This window comes from Chanodichthys erythropterus, chromosome 13, assembly GCF_024489055.1.
Source record: "Chanodichthys erythropterus isolate Z2021 chromosome 13, ASM2448905v1, whole genome shotgun sequence".
Taxonomy (NCBI): Eukaryota; Metazoa; Chordata; class Actinopteri; order Cypriniformes; family Xenocyprididae; genus Chanodichthys; species Chanodichthys erythropterus.
In genome coordinates this window covers 14538511-14559158 of record NC_090233.1, presented here as the reverse complement: position 1 = coordinate 14559158, position 20648 = coordinate 14538511, and the positions used below count along the sequence as shown (strand labels likewise).

At 38.9% G+C, this 20648-nt stretch overlaps 1 long non-coding RNA gene across 1 annotated transcript; it reads right to left on the bottom strand.

Moving 5' to 3' along the window:
- Window positions 1-644: 644 nt before the first annotated feature.
- Window positions 645-1950, bottom strand: LOC137034774 (uncharacterized). The gene is made up of 2 exons (XR_010896977.1): window positions 1425-1950; window positions 645-1348 (listed from the first exon to the last, which is right to left on the bottom strand). It is a non-coding gene; the product is annotated as an uncharacterized lncRNA (long non-coding RNA).
- Between the last annotated feature and the right edge of the window lie 18698 nt (window positions 1951-20648).

Sequence of the window (20648 nt, the reverse complement as noted above, 5' to 3'; positions counted from 1 at the left end):
GCCCAAGGTTTTGTTCACTAATAATGAAGTCCGACTACGCCACCCTAAGGATTAACCCCAGGGAAAATACTCAAACCACCCAAATTGGGGAATATAGCACACAGGTTCGGTTCCCTCAAAATGAGGCCAGAGACATGAGTATAAAAAAATACAAAAATGTTTATTAATACAAAAGTTAATTAAAATACAAAACAATGAATCACAGAAAAATACACGAAACCCCACTTCAAACACAAGAACACAAATTACAAAAAGAAAAAGATATCAAACAAAACCAACTTGAGGTAGTATGTATTTGTGTATGTATATGTAAAACAAAGACGGAGTAATACCAGCAGGGGCTGAGGTTCCCAACGGCTGGGATCAATGTAGAGTTTGGTTTCACAAGAGCACACTTCCACGCGCACACACACCCGTGCACTCTAATCACACTATCAAACACTCAAGGTGTACACCGCACACGATGAAGGAGAACCACCACCACAAGGAGGAAGATCAAACCACCCGTGGGACCCCAGCTCCTGCAATAAATCAGAAAGAAAATAAATAACTATAAAAACAAACTGGGCAGAAATGGCAATATAATCATCAATGCAGCAACCTCACATAAGTGGTATCAACAAACAGAAGTGAGGAGAAGCAACAATGTAACCAGAAAATCAGATAGTTAATCACCTGAAATTGTTACAAACACCAACTTCTATACAGTAGGTCACCACACGATTTGAATTGCATTCATAGATTAAACATGCACATATCGACAGATTGTAGTTTCACAAAAAAAAAAGAAAAATCAAAGCAATACCATCAAACAAATGTCCACAAACTTAAAGAAAAAGAAAAAGGTTAACTGATTTAACCATGATAACTAATAATAAAATAAACCAAAACGTGAAGCAGGGCACTAGAAAGGCACGTAACAGAATCAAACCAGCAGTCCCCTTTAATAAACTTTGATGACTTCGTCGGCGCGGCTGTATGGACCGCCGCTCTGTTAACAGCGCGAAGACAGCAGCAAGTGCTCACGGCAGCAAACAATCACGGCATAAACGATCACGGCAGCAAACAATCACAACATAGAACGAGAGGGAGAATCCATCAGGATATCACGCCGAATAAAATGCTTCATAGGCATGGGCTTGTCACCGTCATACCCACCGCTAACACCATGGGGTACAGGAAGTCATGTATACTAAATTACACCAAAAAAAATGTTAAATATACTATACTCACTTTATACTAACCACGCAACGAGCTATTAACATTGCATACCTGAGAGGCAAACAGTCATCAAAACCCACTAAGCAGCACAAAAAGGGCAGCAGCACCAGAATATAGAAACTGCACTCTAATTAAATAAACAGTTTTCAGATTATGCACGCCAACAATGTCTAAGTCACTATATTAAAACACAGCACACTTACCCACAGCCACCGTCAACACAGCCAAAACAAGAGAGGAAAACGGACGTGACGCATCCCAGGTAACAGCCAATCGGCCTTTAAATAGGAGGTACTATTCACTGATAGGCAAACACTGCTGTCAATCACCTAATCCTGTTACATTCCATCCCCAGTTTCTGCAACGTCGTCCCGACGGTGAATCAAACAAAATCCCACCTAGGAACTCAGTTCCAAGGCCGGAACAGGGTACCAGCTGTACTACTCACTATACTGGCCACTGAACCTGCCCCCACTGTTCGAGGGAGGTGGTGCAAATTAGAGTGCTGACCTGCCGTCCTCCTCCCAGTCCTTCTTACCGTAACCTCACCTACCTCTAATGAGTTGGAAGGCAATACAACTGGCTGTGAGCCCACCTCAACCTCTGTTACCCTAGGGGTTTCCACAGCTTGCCGGACACCAGAGGTCTGAGGAAGAGAAGGACCAATGTCCTGTAGCCTCGTCCTACCTCCAAGTTGTGGTGTCTCTGGCACTAAGACAAACAAATCCTCCTCATCATCATACCCTCTTCCGGAGGCTGCAAAGACTCAGCCACCGGACTATCAGGCAACCCAGTAGGCAGATCCTGACAGATCTGGGCCTTCAGCAAGGACCGGTGCACATGCTTTACTTTTCCCAAATCCATGGTAGGAGCAATGGTATATACTGCCCCACCTTCCTTGGGTGCTCTCATGATCTGGTACACCACTGAACTCCACAGGTCTTGGATTTTACATCTACCCCTCACACTATGATCACGGAGGTATACCAATTGACCCTCCTTCAGTGGTGCTCCCCTTACCTGCTGGTCATGCCGAGCCTTTCGCCGATCGGCTGCAGCACCCAAACGTTCACGAGCACTCTCAAACGCAACTTGCAACCGATCCTGCTGCTCCAGAATCCACCTATTAACGCTGCCGGCCAACGGCTCTTGGACTCTGCCCAGCAAGAAGTCAACCGGAAGTCTGGGTTCCTGCCCGAACATTAAAAAATACGGGGATTCCCCCGTTGTCTGATGGGGAGTGGTGTTATATGCAAAGAGTACTTGTGGGAGGCAAAGTGGCCAATCACCCTTTTTGGAAAGCGGCAAAGTGCGCAACAGATCATGCAACGTTCTATTGAAACGTTCGCACTGACCGTTTCCGGCCGGGTGATATGGGGTCGTACGTGACTTCTCGACTCCATACAAACTGCAAAGCTGTTGAAGTAGGACGGATTCAAAATTCCGACCTTGGTCGGAGTGAATACGACTCCGGCACACCGAATTTACAAAACCACTCTACCACAAGAACCTGAGCTACAGTCTCTGCCCGTTGGTCTCTAGTGGGTACTGCCAAGGTGTATTTTGTAAAAACATCGGTCATAACTAACACGTTTTCAAGGCCAGACCTTGAGGGCTCTAACACTGTGAAATCCAAGGCCAAAATTTCATTTGGCCGAGCAGCCAACAAATGTCCCATGAAACTACCAGGTGCAGAGGGGACGCCTTTGGCACACTGGCACCGCTCACACTCCTGGCACCAGCGGGTAATGTCTGCAGACATGCCAGGCCAATAGCACCGCTGCCGCACTAGCTGAAATGTGCGTTCTACCCCCTGATGCCCATGCTGTTGGTGAAGCTGGATCAAGACATCCTGTTTCATGGCTGCAGGCAATAATACCTGGAAGATTTCCTCTCCACCATCTGAGCGCAATACACGCCGATAGAGCACTCCATCAGTCTCCACTAGGCGGTCCCATTGACGGAGCAGAATAACTGCCAATCTGGAGAGTTTCTTACGCTCTTCAGGAGTTGGGGGCAACTTGCGCCTCCAAAAAACCAACAACTCACCTATGACTGAGTCTGCTACCTGCTGAGCACTCATGTCACTAATTGAAGTACAAGGAAATGAGGTAACCTGATTGACCGAGGTCACCAATCCACCTTGGGCAGCTTGCTGCAATGCCACTGGAACAGCCACAGCAGGACAAAACTCATGTACCACCCCTGTACCTGAAAAGTTTTGACGCGACAAGGCATCCGCATTGCGGTTGCTTCTCCTGACCTATATTTGATCTCAAAATCAAATGATGCCAATTGGGAAGCCCAACGCTGCTCCATGGCACCCAACTTTGCAGAAGTCAGGTAGCTGAGGGGTTGTTGTCAGTAAAAACCACACATTTATGGCCCAGCAAGTATTCCCTAAATTTTTCAGTCATGGCCCACTTGAGCGCCAAAAACTCCAGTTTCATTGAACTGTAATTGGATGTATTGCGCTCAGTGGGCCTAAGACTGCGGCTACCATAAGCTATAGGGCGTACTTTACCTTGTTGCTCCTGTGAGAGGACTGCCCCTAGTCCTCCATGACTGGCATCTACCTCTAAAATAAAAGGTAGCGAAAAGTCAGCATAAGCAAGCACTGGAGCTGTGGTTAACTTACCTTTCAACCCCTCAAAGCTACACTGACATTCCGCTGACCAGGCTTCAGCAAACTCTGAACACCCTTGCTGTCGCCGTTGGGGATTTGCTAGCTGAGCCACCAACCTATGAAGAGGGGCAGCCAACTTGGCAAACCCCTCCACAAACCGTCGGTAGTAGCTAGCAAATCCCAAAAATGAGCGCAACTCCGCAACACTGGTGGGACAACGCCATTGTGCAACCGCCTCCACCTTCCCTGGATCAGTGGAAACTCCATCTGAAGAGATGACATGCCCCAAATAATGCACTTCCCTTTGAAAAAGCACACTTCGATAATTTGGCCTTCAACCCTTCACTTTGCAAGCGGCTCAGGACTACCTCCATCCGGGCAAGATGTTGATCTACCGAGGAGGAAAAGACAACAATATCATCAAGATAAAGGAGGAGGGACTGGCACTGCTGATCCCCAAACAACCGTTCCATCAATCGTTGGAAGGTGCTTGGGGCATTGCACAGCCCAAAGGGCATCCTATTCCACTCAAAGAGGCCAAACGGGGTGCAAAAAGCAGTTTTAGATTTGTCCCCCTCAGCTACAGGTACCTGATTGTACCCGCTGGCCAGGTCCATGGTAGAAAACCAACGGGCCCCAGCCAGCGAGTCCAGAGTCTCCTCTATACGTGGTAGAGGGAACGCATCCTTCCTAGTCTTTGAATTTAAGCGACGGTAGTCCACGCACATGCGCAGACTACCGTCCTTCTTTTTGACCAGAACAATGGGCGACGCATAGGGACTGCAGCTCTCTCTAATTACCTGAGTTTCCAACAATTGATTGATATGTGCCTTGACCACCTCATACTCGGATGGAGGAATACGCCTGAACCGCTGCCTAACAGGGATGTCATCCAACAAGGGGATCTCATGGGATATCAAATTTGTGCATCCCAAATCCCCATCGTTTGCAGAGAACACAGGCACATACTTCTCCAGTAGTGCCCTGACCTTACCCTGTTCTTCTTCTGACAACACAGATAAGTCTAACATGGCTATCTGTTCTTGCACAGTAGGGGAAACCTGCACAAACTGTGTACTCACCTTAGCTGTAACGGTCTTAACTTCTGCGACCTCCGGGGGCAAACTAATCACATCAACCTTATTCACAGTGCCAATAACAGTGCTAGCGTACAATACCACATCTACAGTACCCACATTAACTACTGGCACATAAACTGTACCACCGTCCACCCTTAAGAGAGCAGGAGAGGCTAGCAAACCTGCCGGTAGACCAGAAACTGGTGGCTCAAACAGTACTGTACCACTCGAATATTGCACTGAACAGGTTGCAGCAACCAATTTCATGGTGCCACCCAAGATGCGCCACGCCCGACGTCCCCGCACTCTAACTCGCCCTCCGCCATCTGAAACTGGCTGAACGTCAACCTGGTGGCAATGCTGTAAGGCCTGAAAAACAAAATTAGGGGCCTGTGATACCACTGGTAAGTCAAAGAGAGCTGTGCCATGCTGGCCAAAGAGCTCCCGGTAGCAGCGGCTCAGGATGTTCATACCTAACACCCCAGGAACTTCTGCACACACACCACCGGGAGGATCTCTGACCACCAGTATGCCGCAGCCTGAAATTACTCGCCCACAGAGTTCCACATCTAATTCCAAATAACCAACATAAGGAATTGAAAGACCGTTTGCAGCTCGAAGTTGTAACCAATGACACGATCTAAGCTGTTCCTGACCCCACGACCCAAAATTTGTCACAAACCAACTCTCAGTAATGGTGGACACCATAGAACCAGTGTCCACCAGGCAAGGTATCTGAGCCCCACCCATAGATACAATAAGCTGTGGACAAGTAGACATAAGGCGTGACATAAAATCAAAATCAGTTACAGTTTTAGAGCTCATCCTTTTCCCAACCAAATTGTGGCCCTGCAACTCGGTGGGAACTAGTTTTCCGACGGCTGCGCGGATGACTGTCCACCCTTCATTACGGCAGAATTCACACGGGCTGATGGTGAAGCAGATCTCCGCTCCCCATCGCAATCTCTGGCAAAATGGCCAGGTTGCTGACACCTTCTGCAAATTAAGTTAGCCTTAAATGGTCGTGAACGTGACTGAGAATTTTGAAGCTGAGCCATACTTTGGGTTAACTGATTTAATTGTTGTTGCTGCTTTCTGAGCATGTCCCGTAGTTCACTCATTTCTGACGTTACTGAACCACTACTACTATTAACATGCTGATGTCCCTGTACCCCATATTGGATGCCATAAGCGGATGGAACAGACTGGCTCCGACCACGTACCCCCCAGGCATACCCTCTCTTTCCCAACGAAGAGCTTCGCTGCGAATGTCAAACAATGTAGCAGTAGGTTGACGACGCACAAATTGCTTAAGTTCACGCCGAAGAGCACAATCGTTAACATACTCAACAAACTGATCTCTTAATAACACTTCGGCGTTAGGCATGCCGTGAGGTGACTGACTTTTAACCTTTTCCAGGAGACTCATCAGGGCCAGGGAGAACTCCACCAGCGTCTCCCCATCCTGTTGTCTTCTGGAAAAGAACGACTCCTGAAGTGCTACATAAGACTTTGTACAACCGTACAATTCACGCAATACCTGAATAATTTGATCTGGATCCTCCCTCTCGTTCCTCGATCGATAACGAATTTCTTCCCTCGCCTCTCCTTCCAGATGATCAAACAAGAAAAATGCCTGATCAGCTGTAGACAGATGGCGAAGCCGCATACAGGCCTGAGCCTCCTCCACCCACTCATTGATGCCAATGCCCGACCGACCGCTAAACTTTGGGCACTTGCGATCCCGAGGAATGAAAACAAACCGCTCCGCTGTCGATGCACCAGCACCAATAAGTGGGGGATTTTCAGCCACAGGAATAGCAACATTAGATGGACCTGGCTGCGCAACAGACACTGGCTCTTGCCGCAGCCTTTCATTATCAGCTTTCAGTTGAGCTACCAAATCTCTTAACTCACGCAATTCGTCCTCCATATCTGCAACTGCACACGCAAAGAGGGACTGCTGTTGTCTGGTTCCTACCAGAAGAGAGAGAGAGAGAGAGAGAGAGAGAAAAAAAAAAAAAAGCAAATATACAAACAAAACCCACGTCTCTGGACTACACAAGAGGGGACCCTGCCGACTACGCCAGAATGTGGCGGGGCGGTGTAATTTTGAGACACAAGCCCAAGGTTTTGTTCACTAATAATGAAGTCCGACTACGCCACCCTAAGGATTAACCCCAGGGAAAATACTCAAACCACCCAAATTGGGGAATATAGCACACAGGTTCGGTTCCCTCAAAATGAGGCCAGAGACATGAGTATAAAAAAATACAAAAATGTTTATTAATACAAAAGTTAATTAAAATACAAAACAATGAATCACAGAAAAATACACGAAACCCCACTTCAAACACAAGAACACAAATTACAAAAAGAAAAAGATATCAAACAAAACCAACTTGAGGTAGTATGTATTTGTGTATGTATATGTAAAACAAAGACGGAGTAATACCAGCAGGGGCTGAGGTTCCCAACGGCTGGGATCAATGTAGAGTTTGGTTTCACAAGAGCACACTTCCACGCGCACACACACCCGTGCACTCTAATCACACTATCAAACACTCAAGGTGTACACCGCACACGATGAAGGAGAACCACCACCACAAGGAGGAAGATCAAACCACCCGTGGGACCCCAGCTCCTGCAATAAATCAGAAAGAAAATAAATAACTATAAAAACAAACTGGGCAGAAATGGCAATATAATCATCAATGCAGCAACTCCTCACATAAGTGGTATCAACAAACAGAAGTGAGGAGAAGCAACAATGTAACCAGAAAATCAGATAGTTAATCACCTGAAATTGTTACAAACACCAACTTCTATACAGTAGGTCACCACACGATTTGAATTGCATTCATAGATTAAACATGCACATATCGACAGATTGTAGTTTCACAAAAAAAAAAAGAAAAATCAAAGCAATACCATCAAACAAATGTCCACAAACTTAAAGAAAAAGAAAAAGGTTAACTGATTTAACCATGATAACTAATAATAAAATAAACCAAAACGTGAAGCAGGGCACTAGAAAGGCACGTAACAGAATCAAACCAGCAGTCCCCTTTAATAAACTTTGATGACTTCTGTCGGCGCGGCTGTATGGACCGCCGCTCTGTTAACAGCGCGAAGACAGCAGCAAGTGCTCACGGCAGCAAACAATCACGGCATAAACGATCACGGCAGCAAACAATCACAACATAGAACGAGAGGGAGAATCCATCAGGATATCACGCCGAATAAAATGCTTCATAGGCATGGGCTTGTCACCGTCATACCCACCGCTAACACCATGGGGTACAGGAAGTCATGTATACTAAATTACACCAAAAAAAATGTTAAATATACTATACTCACTTTATACTAACCACGCAACGAGCTATTAACATTGCATACCTGAGAGGCAAACAGTCATCAAAACCCACTAAGCAGCACAAAAAGGGCAGCAGCACCAGAATATAGAAACTGCACTCTAATTAAATAAACAGTTTTCAGATTATGCACGCCAACAATGTCTAAGTCACTATATTAAAACACAGCACACTTACCCACAGCCACCGTCAACACAGCCAAAACAAGAGAGGAAAACGGACGTGACGCATCCCAGGTAACAGCCAATCGGCCTTTAAATAGGAGGTACTATTCACTGATAGGCAAACACTGCTGTCAATCACCTAATCCTGTTACAATACTAATGTTTATATCCGTTTTCATTTAGCAGATGATATAGTTTACATCTTTAGAAGACATAAACAATCAAGAAGTTGAGATTAGATATAATATCGCTTTACATGAGTGTACTGTATGCATGCGAATAACGTTGGATATATCCAAATTTATATTATTGCACAGCTCTATATCTAGTTTGCATTTTGTGACAATATAAACAAAGCAGTTTTGCTGTATAATGTAAGTCACCCTACTTGTGTATACTGTATATATGTGGATAGTATCCAACGTTATATATAGAGTTGTGTGATAATGTAGTATACACTGTAAAAAGTAATACGTTATATCTACTCCATAAAATTTTGGCAACAGATTGCAAGCAATATTATTAATTCAATTCAACAAATAGAATTGAGTTAGAATTAATCAAATTAATTCCTTAAATGTCAACCATTTAAAATGAGTAATATAAGTAAAATTTAAACACAAATATCTGAATAACACACTCTAAAAAAATGCTTGGTTAAAAACACCCCAAGTTGGGTTGAAAATGGACAAACCCAGCGGTTGGGTTAAATGTTTGCCCAACCTGCTGGGTAGTTTTATTTAAACCAACTATTGTTTAAAAATTGCTATATGGCTAGCTTAAAATTAACCCAAAATAGTTGGGAAATTAAAAACCAGATGCAATTAGAGACAACAATAATAGACAAAAGGTGAATGTTTATTAATAAGCTTTAATATTTTATTAATATACATTTAATAGTTTATTAATATAAATTTATTAATAAGCAATTTAATAAATGTTTATTGTTTAATACTTATTCATTGAACATTAATAAATGTTCATTTCCAACATACTTTGGGTTAATTTTAATTAAGCAATACAGTCATTTTTAAACAATAGTTGGGTTAAATAAAACTACCCAGCAGGTTGGGCAAACATTTAACCCAACCACTGGGTTAAAACAACCCAATTGCTGGGTTTGTCCATTTTCAACCCAACTTGGGTTGTTTTTAACCCAGCATTTTTTGGAGTGTATACACTCATGCTGGGTTAAAAACAACCCAAGTTGGGTTGAAACTGGACAAATTCAGCGATTGGGTTAAATGTTTGCTGTTGACTATATGACTATAAAATGAACCCAAAATATGTTGGAAATTAAAAATTAGACCCATAGAGGCAACAATAATGTTTATTGTTCAATAATTATTGATTAAACTTATTAATAAATGTTTATTTCCAACATATTTTGGGTTCATTTTGAGCAAGCAATAGTTGGGTTAAATAAAACTACCCAGCAGGTTGAACAAACATTTAACCCAACCGCTGTGTTAAAACAACCCAATTGCTGGGTTTGTCCATTTTCAACCCAACTTGGGTTGTTTTTAACCCAGCATTTTTTAGAGTGATGATAACAAGTAAAATCATTGAAGGAAAGAGAAACACACAAATTAGCAGAGGTTTATCGATGTTGATTATATTGAAAACGTATTTTTGCTTTTTATGTCAGTTTGTGGTTTTTGTAATGGTGTTTGCTAATTTTACACATTTTAAATAGTTGAGTTTTAAGGAATTAATTTGATTAATTCTCACTCAATTCTTATATGTTGACTTTAATTAATAATATTGTTTGTAATCTGTTGCCACAATTTTATTGAGTAGATAGAGTGTATTACTTTTTACAGTGTACATTTTGTGATGATATAAACGATCACAGAGATTTGCAATCTTGCTTTACGTGAGTGTACTTTGTGTATGCAGGGAAATGTAGATGATACTGAAACTGCAAAAAAAGGTTTCGGGGCAGTACCCTAAGTTACAAAAGGGAAAAGGTACTAATATGCACATTTAAAGTACTATTATGCACCTTTAAGGTACTAATTTAGAGGTAAGTAAGGTACAAAGCTGTACCTTTTGACTTTTGTACCTTAGGGTACTGCCCCAGTGACAGTGGCGTACCTTTTTTTCTGACAGTGTGATGCAAACTTTGATACACATTATCCACATCAACTTGGTGTGCATAAAGGGGCATCCTGCATTGTGATTGACAGAACAATAACAGATAAGAATAACAAATGGAAAGAACATGGTTAAATTATGTTTACTTGATTACATGCATTTAATGAGTAACACGGACAGTGTGTGACCCTCCAACTGAGTTAAAAATCTGTTCACACACAGGCCACGTTTGTGCTTAGATCAAATCAGATCACGCTGCTGTCCGTGCTTTGAGCAAACACCTCGAGCAATCAAATATTCTTCAATATAAAACTATGAAGGAGTGCAGAGGGCAGATGGATGTCTCAGAGGATTGTCAAAATCATATTCATTGCTGCAGATGTTTACGTATTCCTTGAAGGTACATTTCATTCAAAGCTTATGGATGAATATAACATCAGACAACACATGACATGAGAGTGTGAAAACCTTTCAGTGCATTTTCTTAAGAAATATGAGCATATTTAGAAAGATGGAGTATCACGTTTGAATGCCATATGTTCTATAATATGCATTACTGCAAAACCACATTAAAAGAGATTGAAAGAGCAGCACTGCATATTAATGGGATTTTTTTTTTCTTTTTCTTTTTCTTTTTCTTTATTTTTTTTTTTTTTTTTTTTTTGAATGCAAATATTCTTTACGTTGAACACAACAGGCAAAGTTTTTCCCCCCTCCCTTAAACTTAAAAACAACCCAAGTTGGGTCGAAAATGGACAAAACCAGCGGTTGGGTTAAATACTTGCCCAACCTGCTGGGTAGTTTTATTTAACTCAGCTATTTTTTAAAAATTACTATATTGCTTGCTTAAAATGAACCCAACGTATGTTGGAAATTAACATTTATTAATGAATAATAATGAAACAATACACATTTATTAAATTGCTTATTAATAAATGTTAACCTTTTGATTATTATTGTTGCCTCTAGTAATTATGGGTCTGATTTTTAATTTCCAACATATTTTGGGTTCATTTTAAGCCAGACATATACTCATTTTTAATCAGTAGTTGGGTTAAATAAAACTACCCAGCAGGTTGGGCAAACATTTAACCCAACCCCTGGGTTAAAACAACTTAATCGCTGTGTTTGTCCATTTTCAACCCAACTTGGGTTGTTTTTAACCAAATATTTTGTGTACAATGGAAATTCATAGTGACAAAAGTAACAAACAAAAGTTAAAGTCTGTGCAACTCATGCAACTCATGCCTTTCTTCAGTCATCTGTTGCATGGAAAAGAGCTGCATGAAGGTTCTTCCTTTTATGTTCCATAAAAAAAGAAAAAAAAAAGATGACAATAATAGCACCATTCAGGTTGCAGCAACATGAAGATGAGTGTAAATAATGAGGGAACTGCAATATACTTTTAAGAGCATCCAGCACCTGTCCGTCTGTACCTGCCAAATAGCTCGCTATATGCTTCTCAACAAAGTCACCTCCAATATCAGATAATGCCGGCACACATTCGCTTTCATCAAAATGCAAAACCGCATTCAGATGTACAGCGACGACAACAGCGAGAGTGCTGATAGCGGCCAAATGTGTGTTATGTAACCGGGTAGACTTTCCCCTGTGCTCTTCAACTTAAAGGCTTCATAAATATTTATTTGCTGATGAGGGGAGCTGCACTTCTTTGTTCACATGGAAATGATTCAGTGTGCCTCTAGAATGAGATGACAAAGCTTGATGGAAATGCATTGAGAGCCACTGAGTGTCCTTCTGAATCTTCTCTTCATTGGGCGGAAGGTTAATCAATGTGCAGCGGAGCACGTCTACTGTAGAGCGCAATGAAAGGGAAAATGTGCTGCGAGGAGGAAATCATTCTAATCAACTTACACTGCGGCTCAAAGATCTGGTGGATGCAAAGATCTGAACGATTCTTTTGGAAACTCTTTATGCTGGATGCTATATCTACGCTGTAAATATAATCGCACCTGATAACAGGTGAACGTACAAGAGACAGAATTTAGAATAATATAACTGTATTTTTTTCTCCTACTATTTTGGCCAAAATTTAATATTTATGTGTTTGAATTGCACATTACACTTTCCATTCATTTGGATTACACAGTTTTAACAGAAACAAACTAATAAACTCAATATGATGCATATTTGTCAGTCTTACATTTCTGTAATAGCACTAATAAACTAAATGTGTCCTGAATACACAGCAACCAGGTTTATTTATTTATCATCAGTAAATCATTTATTTAAATCTCATTTATTTAATTTAATTTTGCTTGTTCCACAGCTAGCCACATGTTAATAATGTTTTTTACTGAATACATGTAATTGTTTTCACAATTTTAACAAATTCATGCTGATTTCAAGCAATCTGAATAAATGCATTTTATTTTTATTTATTTTTTTAAATATGATTATTTAAATATAATCTAAAGATATGAACAGGTCATACTAATCTATGGTATTATTATTATTATTTTATTTTTATTTTTTTTAGTGCAGAAATCATACTGACTGACAAATATGTATTTGAGTTTTAACATAAACTGATAAACAGTTTAATCCAAATGGATGTAAATTGTACATGCAATGCAAATACATAATACTTTTTTGGAGTGTATACATTCGTGACATTCATTTGTTATGAATTATTTGATCATTGTGTTCATGAGTAATAAAAAGACAAAGTAATTAAATAAGATGCAATACCTACGGAAGAGGATTATAGGGCCAAGCAATAATAAAAAAATAAAACTGAGATTAAAGTTGTTAAAATTTCAAGAAAAAAGTCGAGATAAAATGTTGAGAATAAAGTCATTAAATTATGAGAAAAAAAATAGTTAAATTACGAATTTGTTCTCATAATTTAATGACTTTTTTTCTCATAATTTAATGACATTTTTCTCATAATTTAACGAATTTGTTCTCATAATTTGAAAACTTTTTTCTTGTAATTTAATGAGTTTATTCTCATAATGTAATACGTTTATTCTCAACATTTTATCTCGATTTTTTTCTCGAAATTTAACAACATTTTTCTCATAATTTAATGAATTTGTTCTCGTAATTTAACGACTTTTTTCTCGTAATTTAAGGATTTTATTCTCATAATTGAATGAGTTTATTCTCAACATTTTATCTCGACTTTTTTCTCGAAATTTAACAACATTTTTCTAATAATTTAACAAATTTGTTCTCATAATTTAACAACTTTTTTCTCGTTATTTAATAACTTTATTCTCATAATTTAATGAGTTTATTCTCAACATTTTATCTCGACTTTTTTCTCGAAATTTAACGACTTTATTCTCAGCATTTTATTTCGAATTTTTTCTCAAAATTTAACAACTTTAATCTCAAAATGGTTTTATTTTTTTATACTTTTTTAAGTTTTATTTTGTATTATTGCTTGGCCCTTATCCTCTTCCGTAAGTATCTTTCTAATTCACCAGATTATCCACGATATCATTTTTCATTTACAGTAAGCGTGATATATAATTGTACATATCATACGCAATTGAAGTCATAATGTCCATCCTTAAAGGATTAGTTCACTTTCAAATAAAAATGACCCCAAGCTTTACTCATCTTCAAGCCATCCTAGGTGTAATGTGACTTTCTTCTTTCTGATGAACACAATCTGAGTTATATTAATAAATATCCTGATGCATCCGAGCTTTATAATGGCAGTGAATGGGATCAATGAATATAAGCTGAAGAAAGTGCATCCATCCATCATAAACGTACCCCGTTCATATGTTCATAAAGGCCTTCTGAAGCGAAGTCATGCATTTTAAAAAAGAAAAGAACAAGTTCTTTTATCGATCTAAGCATCAGGATATTTATTAACATTTCTCTGATTGTGGTCATGAGAAAGAAGAAAGACACATTACACTTAGGATGGCTTGAAGGTGATTAAAGCTTGAGCTAATTTTCATTTGAAAGTGAACTAATCCTCTAATACATACATATTAAAAGTCATGACATCCATTATGATTTTGCAAGTTTTGTTGTTTACTCTTAACACAAATGAAGAAAGAGTTAATGTCTCGAACCGCTAGATTCATATGGATTTATTATACAATCTCTTTATGAACGTTTTGACCAGACCTTCAATGAAGGGACAGAAATGTCGAAGATTAGCCAAGGTCTACAGGACTGTATGGGAGAAGGACTATCAATACTGTTGACCGTGTCTGTGTAATGTTTGATTTTATGGATGTTGTCATCTCAATACGACCTCTTGACTGGTCTGCCCAGGATCAATGACCTCTGACCCTCTCATCTACAACAGTGCCTCCATCTCTCCTGACGGTCTACACATTATAATAATGGTTACAAGGTCATAACCTCTGCTTTCTTCTCATACATTCGTTTCTCCGTAATCCAATTGGCAAATGATGAATTAATGAACCTGATCTGTTTCGTCTGTAAGAGCGAGGGCATGAGGATGAGACAGATTTGAAGTGCTAATCTATTGCAGCAACTATCATTTTTTGCACACTGCGCAATTCATCATTTCTGACGGAGGCAGTCAAACCGCTGCCTCACATAATTGCGTTATTCATTTACCTCCGCCTTTATTGATCACACTGGTCCGTCTCAATCTCTTACCCAGAGAAACAGGATATCTGTGCTCAAGGGTTAAGAGCGTAGTGTTCGCTGTCCTTATCTTAGAGGTCAGCAGAGGCGCGGCGGCTTGACAGCTTGTCTATGCTGGTTAAACTGTGGCTTTGTGTGTGTGTTGAGTGTGAGTTAGTGGAGAAGCATTTCATGATAACATTGGTGGCCATAAACCTTATGTTGCCTTTTAAGATACTCGGTTTTGTACAAATTCAGCTAATCCCACAATGCTTTAAACAATTTTGCCCAAATTGGAGAGTGTTTAGAGAAATGTTGTCATATCAACTGAGCATCAAGACTTTCACTGGGTTTTTGGAAAAGAGCTTATGTTTTAGGCTGCAGGTACAGTACATGATTACAGACTCTTTATCTTATTTATTTTTATATATTTGCAGAGGATAAAAAAAATGCCTTATTTACCTGCAGATCAAAAGCTAGAGAGAACAGAGAAAATGGCTTTTTTCTACTTTCCACCAAGTTGATTTCAGTCATTCGAGGTGAGCTTCCCAAAGGCCTCGTTAGCAAACTACAGTCACAAGATCTGTTGAATTTTGTTGGTAACAATGGAACTTGTGACTAGTGATGTTGGATTCTTGAACGAATCGTTCCTTTGAGACGGTTCTCAGGAAGTAACCAGTCAAGCCGACCGAAGTTTGCCGAGGATTACCGAGGAGTCTGTTGAGTGAGTTGACAATACAATGCTGAGGGAAATAATGGAAATATGCTTATTATGTCTGCTGTTATTAAAAGTGTAATATGTAATATTTTCTGTCCACTAGAGGTCGCTAGAGGCCTATTGAAAACAAAGGCGTAGCTTGATGACACCAGGTTTGAGAGCAGTTTTAACATCAACGGACGGTGGAAAAGAATATGGACTCAGGATGAAATCATGTTCATGGATGAGATTATTAACATTATTAATACATTGTGGAGCTGAACGAGGAGCTGGAGCGATTGATCAACACATGTCTCACGAGCAGAGGGACTTTTATTATGACACAGTCGCCGGCGCCGCTGCCGCTTTTCCGGTCATGAGTATGAGGTAACGCAGCTCTGTTTATCATATTAGATACATTTGAGAGTGTTGAAAATGATGTTATAACGTTCATCTGTGCGTTCGCTCGGCGGCTGCCGTGAGACACTGTTACACACTGCAGTAAGATGGAGCGATTTTACAATATCAGATTAAATGCTGGATGATTGTGTTGATAAATGGCATGCAATTCATTTTAAAATGTATTGTATGATGGAGGAAATGCTGTATTACTGTTACTAAAAATAAAGCTGCATCTGATTATGCTATGTTAGCTACTTCACGAAATAGTGTTTTCCTCTGAGGCATGGTAAAGCATCGCAAAACCATCAAGAAATTAGATTTAAACAATAAGACTAAACGTGTTGAGCTATATAACAATAATGTTTTCTGTCTATAAATATATCAAAACAGTTGCCTATAAAAACATGTAAATATTAAAGCGTCTTTGGTGTTTCATGGTTTCTACAAAATAAAACCGAGGGTAACGCGGGTATGACGCCATTGACAGGCGACTCCTCACACGTCCCGCAGCATTGGGTAAAATTGCAATTTTCTCACGATTTACAAATAGATGGAAACATTTGGGATATTGTAAGTATTCAAGTGAACAAAATATATAACACTGGACTAGTGGTTTTTGGATATTTTACTGCAAAATTCTTACATATTGCACCTTTAAATAACCGTTCTGTCGAGAGATGTAAATAAAGTTTACAATGGTTTATTGTACATGCAGAAGTTGTTAAACGAAATTAAAGAGTTTATAAATTTGGTTTATTCTTTCTTTAGACTTTAGAAATGTGGAACATATCCTTGTTTGTGCATCAAATGTGTGCTGTTTGCAATCTAGAGATGTAGGCTACTCAATATTGGTCAGTCGTATCCGACAAAGGATCCGCGAACAAAACTGTGACCACAAACTCACCGCACCTCAACATCCTGAGCAAAAGAAGTACACTTTAGCATACTTTAACATTTTACTAACACTTATATTATTATTTATTATCATGGAAATAATAAACTTTAAAAGAATACACTAACAGTTTAGTGTAAATATATGTTTTTGGACTCTTTTTAATTGCAATTACATTTTTATTTTGATTTATTTATATATATATATATATATATATATATATATATATATATATATATATATATATATATATATATATATATATATATATATATATTTATATATATATATATATAAAATGCAATTAGCTTGACCCACTTAAATAAGACTTAAGTGCATTTTTATGTGTAATTTTATAATTTAATTTCTTATGTTGGATAAACTGTACTGCCGAATGCACTGACAAGCATTTATGGTAAACTAAAATTAAATGTAATTGCATTTCTATTAAAACTTGTCTGTAATATATTTAAAAATATCTGTAATTATTATTTTTGTAATGATAAAGTTGCAATTTAGTACATTTCAGATATATTAACTTTAAATGTAATATCAAATTAAATACACTACAGTTATTTACAGTTATTTACATTTGCTTTAGTACGTTAGTCAATGAATCGAAATAAGTGCACTTATTTAAAGCGCAACAAAAAAATGGTTAAAACAGTGTTTTAAAATGTACTTTAAAGAAAAACTTTCAATTTGACATTATTACAAAGTGTATTTAAGTGCGTTAAGAAACAGTCATCAATTCAAGCACACTTAAGTGGCCTTTTATTTCATTAATATTCTGCTTTTTTTTAAATATTATTGAGATTTCAAATAAACTACATGTGCACATTCAAAACAATTAAGAAAACTGCTTGTTTGTGTTTGTTTATCCATCCATCCATCCATCCATCCATCCATCCATCCATCCATCCATCCATCCATCCATCCATCCATCCATCCATCCATCCATCCATCCATCCATCCATCCATCGTGCATACAGGCTATTTACTCTCTTAAAAATGATGGGTTAAATATGGACAATCCCAGCAACTGGGTTGTTTTAACCCAGGGGTTGGGTTAAATGTTTGCCCAAAGTGCTGGGTAGTTTTATTTAACTCAACTATTGTTTAAAAATGACTATATGTCTGGCTTAAAATGAACCAAAAATAGGTTGGTAATTAAAAATCAGACACATAATTACTACAGGCAACAAAAACAATCAAAAGGTGAACATTTATTAATAAGCAACTTAATAAATGTTTATTTAATTATTGATTATTATTTATTATTTATACAGTCATTTTTAAACAATAGTTGAGTTAAATAAAACTACCCAGAAGGTTGGGCAAACATTTAACCCAACCACTGGGTTAAAACAACCCGATTGCTGGGTTTGTCCATATTTAACCCAGCTTGGGTTATTTGAGTGTAAGAGATATTCCAAGCTTCCACATAAGTGGTTAACGGGATCTGCTGACTTTCTTTATGTTAGTTGAAATTCTTCCATGGACTCCCAACCCACCAGACAGAATCAGTCCATCACATTCATGATTGATACTGTCTATCCAGTGAAACCTCAGTTTTTACTCCTTTCTCCCTCTGCAGTCTCTCTCTCTCTCTCTCTCTCTCTCTCTCTCTCTCCAGAGCGACTGTCTCCTCCCTGCAGTTTCCACAGTTATATGCGACTGTTTTGTCCAGCCAGACACAGAGCTCTTAAGCCCAGAGATAAGCGAAATATAGGTGTGCGAGTCCACGGCAGGCCCTGGATATGAGACGTGCCGAGAGCAGCTGAGGGCTCAGGAGATCTCGACGGAGAAGAACATCACTGCTGTTGATGCTGACATTTTCAGTAGGGCGCTGAGGAGCCATGCTCTAATAAAAGAGCAGCCTGATCCAGAGACTCAGACACCCGCGAGATCTCTGATGTCAGACTGGGGCCGGACAACTGACAGCTGGCCCACACAAAACCCCTGCAGCCGTGTGGACGTCCAGTGACCCTGCCTGACTGAGCATTCACGAGGAAGATTCTCTGAGTTTGTCAAGCTACAAGAATTCAGTGTGGTTCACTGAAACTATTCAACCCTATAAAGCCTACAATATTATATTTCATACCCATAACTAATCTAAAGCATGAACACAATCTACATGCCTTCTGTCATCTGATTGGTCTATTAGTGTAATTGTACAAACAAATAAGATCATCATGCTTTTGTGGAAGGTGTTCATCGCTCAATCATTATTGTGTTGCATTGTATTATATGTTTTAAAACTACAGAGCTTTGACCCCAATACTAAGCATTTAAATATCATCTTACTTAGACAGGCTTGCACTTGCATTTTATTTATGTGCATGTCTCTAATCTGTTATAAAGATCTCACTGATTTACATCACAAGTGATCAGAATTGCATCTTACTTTTTGGCCACTTAAATATCAGCAACTTATTTTTGCTGAAAATATATTTATATGTTTTTTTTTTTTTTTGCTTCATATATATATGAGCCTTAAAATAATACTTCAGGTGTCATGATTTATTTATGCAGCATTTATCTACTACTAAACATGATCTCAGGTAACTTAAGAGATAAATTACCCTGAATGCACTAAAATGAATCAGACTTTCCATCACTTTAAATGCGAGAGAGGGTATTTCAGGACAGCGTGTTTGATAAGTTTCTCTGGCTCTGTGGTTTCAAGCACACTGCTATACAATGTGACAGAACCAGTGGTGTGTCGTTTTGTTGGGCTACATGGCTTCTCGTGGGATAAAGTCGCTTGTTACTGGAAAAGGTACACTGCTTTAAAAGGAGCTGAGCTACTGTCGCACAACTAAGTTAGTAGAGTTAGTACTTAATGAAACTCTGACAGAAGCATATTGTTAATTTTAATATTTAAAGTTGCACAGCTTGTTTGCAGACACTTTATCTACTGAGAAAATGAGTTCAATTGATTTATTTAACAATGAACTATGGGCTATTGAATTCAATCAAGAATACCTCCAGATCAGATTTCACACTATAATCAAAAGAATTAAAGGGTTGAAGTTGAGAAAAGTTTAAGGAAACTGAAAATATTTAATATATATTTTCAATGTACGTGCCTTGTTAATGTTACAAATGTGCACTGCTCAATATATCAGATGCACTGATCCTGCAACCACGACCTTATTCGTGACTGTTACCTATAGCTTACTTTATCTGAGATGTTATGAAGCATGACAGATCTTACGACTTTTTATCACAATGTCAAGTCAAAAGTCAAGTCAAATTTATTTATATAGCGCTTTTACAATTGGTAATTGTTCAAAGCAGCTTTACATATTAGAAGCACAGAAAAAAGGGAAGTGGTTAAAAATAAACTGTACAAACAAGCGTGGTAATATGTAACATATACAAGATGGTGCTACATTAAGCCAATGTCGGCTGACTCCCAGGGGTGGAAAAAAAAAACCCTAGGAGAAAAACCCAGCATGCTAGCACTGGGAAAAAAGTCCTAGGAGGGAAAAAACCCCTTGGAAGAT